We start from the raw sequence: 5,759 nt of genomic DNA, 5'->3' as shown, positions 1-5,759 counted from the left end.
CTATGAAGATAAGTCAGCTGCGACCTCCAGGTTAGTGGCTTCCCCTGCAGTGGGGGGACTGGCAATATTCCCTCAGCATCCTCCTTGCAAAGTGGGAGCAGTATTTTTATATCTGGCATAAACATCAGGAGAAAGAGAAGGACTGTCTGCCTTGTTAGCTCTCTGCTGTTCCTTTCTCACGCAGAACCAAGCCACACAATCAGACTTTAATAAGCCGAGCTTGCTGTAGCTCCCAGTTTTGGAGCTCTTCAAGGTAGTTCAAGATAAGCAATCCTTGTTGACCTCCTCCGTTGTTAGTTCATCTTCTAACCAGAAGAGGCAGAGGCTCACTGGGAAGTGGTGACTCCTTGGTTGATGTCTTAAAGCCACAGAGACCTTTTTCTAGATGCCCCATCTTGGGATGGTTGGGTAATTTCACCTGGACAGGGATAACCAATCATAGCACATTGCCCCATTTGGCCCTTATCATCGTATAACTCACTTAACCGGGGCAAGAATGTGGAATCTTGACATTTCACCCAACAAGCCATAAACTATGACTCCATCAGGTCAAAAGGAGGGTCAAATGGGAAGTATTTGAAATCTGGGCGTTGACCAGAACGCTAGGTGGGGGATGAGCCTAAAACCTGTGAGGGTAGCTATCAGGGGGCAGGAAGGGTCACACATCAGATGTCCCCAGAGTCCGGGCAGGAGCTCAGGAATGAATGGGTAATCCTGGTTAGAAATAGGCTAAAAGGGAAAGGGCTGGGGAACTGCAAGAGACCAAGGGGCCCTCAGCTGCCAGGATCAGGGACAGGCTGGAGTTCTCAGAGGTGAGGCGTCTCCGTGCTGTGCTGGCAGAAATGACGTCAGCATTTGGTTGGGTGACTGCCCAGAGCTGGGATCGGAGAGTTAAGCAGGGATCATAGCTGCTTAGGAAGCTGTTTCTGCTCATTGAAGCAGAGTGAATTCTTCCATCTATGTTCTTAGCCTTATTGTTGCATTTATAGTAGTGTGTGTGTGTGTGTGTGTGTGTGTGTGTGTGTTTATAAGTGTATACATATTTTAACATTTTAACATGTTACCTTCCCAGTGGACTCTGAAGCTTCCCAGGGCAAGACACTAGAGCTTACTCACGTAGATGTTCCACACGGTAGACATTGTTCACTTTACCCTACCCCTAATCCAGTATTCTTGACTGTGCCCGTGGAGGTTTCCACATGCATGCTCAAACCCACACAGCTGGACTTTGCTAAAAAATTATCTGGGTTCTCTGGGTCACCGTTGTCTCTTGACACGAGGGTCACACTGGCTTGCAAACCAGTGGCATAATGTTAGAGACCTTGCATATCTGTTCCGCCCAGATATCCTAATGAGATACTATTTATGGAGAACTGGTATAAGGTTGGCCATGCGCTTATGGTGCTAACCTCAGTTAATGTACTCGAATGTCTGTTACCTTCACCCCGGCTGATGAAGTAAAACCCTCCCTAAGGATGCAGCCCTTCTCATCTCAGTGATTACAAATGGCTCTCTGGTAGCTCCTGGTATTCTGCTTCCAGTTCTCTTATTTGGATCTCATTTTTCCTGGGCCGACAGTCTTCTAATGAGGTATGGCATTTCTGTTTTTCTGATTCCCACACACCAGGATAGAGCAAAAGCAATGCTATGTCATTGCTCTGACTTAATGCTTTTTGTGAAGAAAGGAAAAAAGAGAGGAAGAGTGGAAAAAAGGAAAGAGAAGGGAGGGCATGGAGGTAGAAAAGAAAGGGGAAAATAAGAGAAAAGAAATATGAGGAAAGTAAGAAAGAAAAATAATGTGGATCTTCTGGACAGTTTGAGTTTTGCCTTGTTCAGAAAGGCGAATCTTTCAGTCTCTCTTTCAAGCCAGTGCCCTGTCAGAACTTGAAACATGTCTTCTGCCTAGTTACAAGCTATAGGAAACTTAAATGATACAAGGATAACTATCTAGATACTTCTGTTTAAGTTCTCTGTAGTGTGTATGTTCCTTTGTGGGGCTAGGGTGACCATTTCGGAGTTTGAAAACCAAAGATGAACTCTGTGTTTTGCTTTTTTTTAAATTCCAGGACACCAGTCTCTGCTCATGATTTCACTTCACCGTGTGAGGCTTCAGTGGATGGCTAAGAGGATGGGAATTCCGTTATTCATTTCCAGTTCATTGATTTGTCAGGGGGTAAGGGGAGGAAGATGATCAACTTTCTTATATCTTGATTGTTTTGTACATTTTGAAGACAGAAAAAAAAAAGTCCTTTCCTCCTTCTGTCCTGCCGAGCTTTCCAGATGCTGATTCGTCCCCTCTTTCCTGTCTCAGCCCATTGCTGGTCCGCCTTGTCTCCAGTTCTGCGTCCTCCCCTGCTCCAGACCATGCCTACTGCCAACCATAGGTGTCCCATGGGAGGGGCTTCTTTTTGCTCCAGGCAGTGGACATCCACCGGCTGTGTCTGTTCTCCTTTCCGGTGCGTCTCTTAGTGATGCTCCTGATGAGAGATGAAGTAAAAAGCCAGAGCACCGCGTCTGAGAAGGAAGAAAAGCAAAATTCCCAATAGTGGAATTAATTAAAATCAGGGCATTAGCATCTGTGTTTTGGTTTATGAGTGTGTGAGTGTGTGTGTTTTGGAGGAAGATGTGATGATGGACAATCATGTCCGGGGGCGTCTGGGTGGCTCAGTCAGTTAAGCGTCTGTCTTTAGGTCTGGTCATGATCTCAGGGTCCTGGGTCGAGCCCCACATCAGGCTCCTGCTTCTCCCTCTGACCCTCCCCCTGCTTGTACTCTCTCCCTCTCTCTCTGTCAAATAAATAAAATCTTAAACAACAACAACAACAGAATCTCTCAACTGGAAAGTAGAAGGGAATGCAGGGGACAGTAGTGTTGTCCACGCTGGTGAGAGCCGAGCTGAAAACATAAATGCTTTCTCTTCTGGTGCTCCAAAACTACCTAATCTTATATATATATATTTTTTATTTTTAAGATTTTATTTACTTATTTGACAGACGGAGATCACAGAGAAGCAGGCAGAGAGAGAGGAGAAAGCAGGCTCCCTGCTGAGCAGAGAGCCCGATGTGGGGCTCGATCCAGGAATCTGGGATCATGACCTGAGCTGAAGGCAGAGGCTTTAACCCACTGAGCCACCCAGGCACCCCAATCTTATATTCTTGCCGAAGGCAACTTAAGCCTTCTGCCCATGACACTGTCCCCACCCAATGATACAGCATTTCTCGTTTGTTGGCTTCGTGGAGAAGCCCTCACAGGTCTGCTCAGCCCATTTTTTACAGTATGATCTGATTTCAGTGATTTTATAAGGTTAACTCATTAGAGGCAAGTTGGGGGGGGGTCCCCAGAACAAATGAATAGCCTGCTAAGCCACCCATTTAAAATGACAATAATAAAAATGTTCATAAACATCAATATTTGCACCACGGTTTATGGTCGCTTTTAACAAGCAATTCTGCTGTGATCTTTGAATGATTTCCTTTAGTAGATGATCTTCCCACTTGTCAGATTTAATCTTGACTCAATACGATTTTGCTACCCCACCTCATGTGTGCTTGAGTTAAAAAGCCTTTTGGCTTATTTCCACAACTGAACTCGAGAGTCAGACTCCTTACGGATTTTTCTAAGTGGCTGTCACCTCTCTGCATGTTTTGGGGGTGGAGGGTGTTGCTGATTTAAATTAAAACCCACTTAGGGGAATGAATAATTCAGGCCTTCCAAAATCCATTTCTGGGCCAGAATTATCTGGGTGGGGTCTCCAGACAACTACTGAGTAAATTACCTAATTCACTTTCAATTTTATTTCCTGCTTTTTAGACATTGACTTAGTAGGCCACAAAAAGTTCTTAAACATAAATTGGGTTGGGTAATCAATAGGCTTTATTCACTCTTTGAGACTCGGTTTTCTCATCTACAAAATAGGGGTGATAACAACCCTTAAAGCTCAGAGTTATATGTATATGACATTTACATATGTGTATATGTGTATGTGTATATACATGTATGTATGTATATGCATCTTATTTACATAAGCTATTATATACTAAGAATCTAGTATCATAGTGCCCAGTGTGTTAACCATCATTATAATTACAATGCAGTTGTCCCCTGTAAGATTTTCCTGAAGTTCCTCAGTCAGATGCATGAACACAGTAGGCTGTTTGGTGTTTCCCTATTTTGAAATACCTTAACATAGTTTAATGGGGACATGTAGTTCACACAGGCAGCAATTAACCAGATCTTCCTCCATGGGGTTCCTTTTTGTTGTTCTTTTTTTCTTATCCACTTTCGCGAATGTGAATTTTTTACATTAAGGACTAGATGGGGGAATGGAGTGTTCTGTTTATTAAGAGGTTAACTTAAAATTAGCTATAAAACCTCTTTTGTCCAGATCTTTTTTTTTTTCCAAAGACCTTATTTATTTATTTATTTATTTATTTGAGAGACAGAACAAGTGGAGGAAGATGTACAGTAAGAGGGAGAAGCAGGCTTCCCACTGAGCTGGGAGTCCAATGCGGGGCTTCATCCCGGGATCCTGAGATCATGACTTAAGCTGAAGGTAGCCGCCTAACCGACCTAGCCACCCGGGCGCCCCTATTGTCTAGATCACATTGACACTTATTTCCAGCTGGATAAGTTCATTTTCCCACCCTCAGACAATTCCAGGGACACTGAAGCTTATCTTTCTGGGTGGTAGAGATCTTTGGGTGCCTGGATCATCACCCTGAATGCTGGCTTTTATCTATAGGCCCCAAAACACAGAGGCTGAAGAGGAGTTGTTGGCCAATTTTGACTTGTGCTGAAGTTGGCACCAGGACTAAATTTTCACTAGGTTTACTAGAACTATTTCTTTTTTTTTTTTTTTAAGATTTTATTTATTTATTCGACAGAGAGAGATTACAAGTAGGCAGAGAGGCAGGCAGAGAGAGAGAGGAGGAAGCAGGATTCCCGCTGAGCAGAGAGCCCGATGCGGGACCCGATGTGGGGCTCGATCCCAGGACCCTGAGATCATGACCTGAGCCGAAGGCAGAGGATTAACCCACTGAGCCACTCAGGCGCCCACTAGAACTATTTCTTACCCCATTATGTCGTGTAGACACTCAATAAACATTTGTCAAATAAACGATGATTGTATATTTTTTCCAGAACATACTCAGCCTCGCTTACCACATCTCTCTCCCATCTTTTCCTGAAAGTGTTTAAGATAGCTTATAAGGACTCCTAAAATATAAAAAGACAGTACTCTGTAGGAGACATTACTCAAGGGTAAACCAGCTAAGGCTCCTCTTCCCTTTCTCTCTGCTGTGTGGTCAGCTGTAACAGCTCCAGGTCTGCTGAGGAAATCGGGCAGCAGGGTGGGCAAAAGGTTAGCCAGATAGAGCTAACTGGAGCCTCTCCCCCGGGACAGAGACAGTTCTCAACGTCAGTATGATATTTCCTTGCAAAACCTTCCCTTAGTTCAGCTAGCGTGGGTAGGTCCTGTTCTTTTCCACAAAATAATCCCTGACTGGATCTGAAGGTCAGATTTGGTTCCAAGCTTTCCAGAGGATGTTCACAGACTGGAAACACAGAGCAAGCTGCTGTTCATGTGGTCCATCAGTTACACTGTCTAATAACATGTTCAACATCTGGACTCCTTTGTGAATGACGTATTTCTGAATTTCAACCAGTGGGTCCAATTGTTAACCTGAAAAAAAAAGACAATAAATACAGAACAGAGTGGCAAACAGAAGTTTCAAAACACCAGGAAAACAGTGTATTCATTAT

At 43.9% G+C, this 5,759-nt stretch overlaps 1 long non-coding RNA gene across 1 annotated transcript; it reads left to right on the top strand.

The window, feature by feature from the left end:
- Positions 1-762: 762 nt before the first annotated feature.
- LOC132012114 (uncharacterized) lies at positions 763-2,517 on the top strand. The gene is made up of 3 exons (XR_009402532.1): positions 763-812; positions 2,067-2,173; positions 2,312-2,517. It is a non-coding gene; the product is annotated as an uncharacterized LOC132012114 (long non-coding RNA).
- Positions 2,518-5,759: the final 3,242 nt, after the last annotated feature.

The sequence above is a fragment of the Mustela nigripes genome, chromosome 1 (assembly GCF_022355385.1).
Source record: "Mustela nigripes isolate SB6536 chromosome 1, MUSNIG.SB6536, whole genome shotgun sequence".
NCBI classification, from domain to species: domain Eukaryota; kingdom Metazoa; phylum Chordata; class Mammalia; order Carnivora; family Mustelidae; genus Mustela; species Mustela nigripes.
The sequence above is the reverse complement of the archived record's forward strand: the minus strand, read 5'-3'. Positions and strand labels throughout refer to the sequence as shown.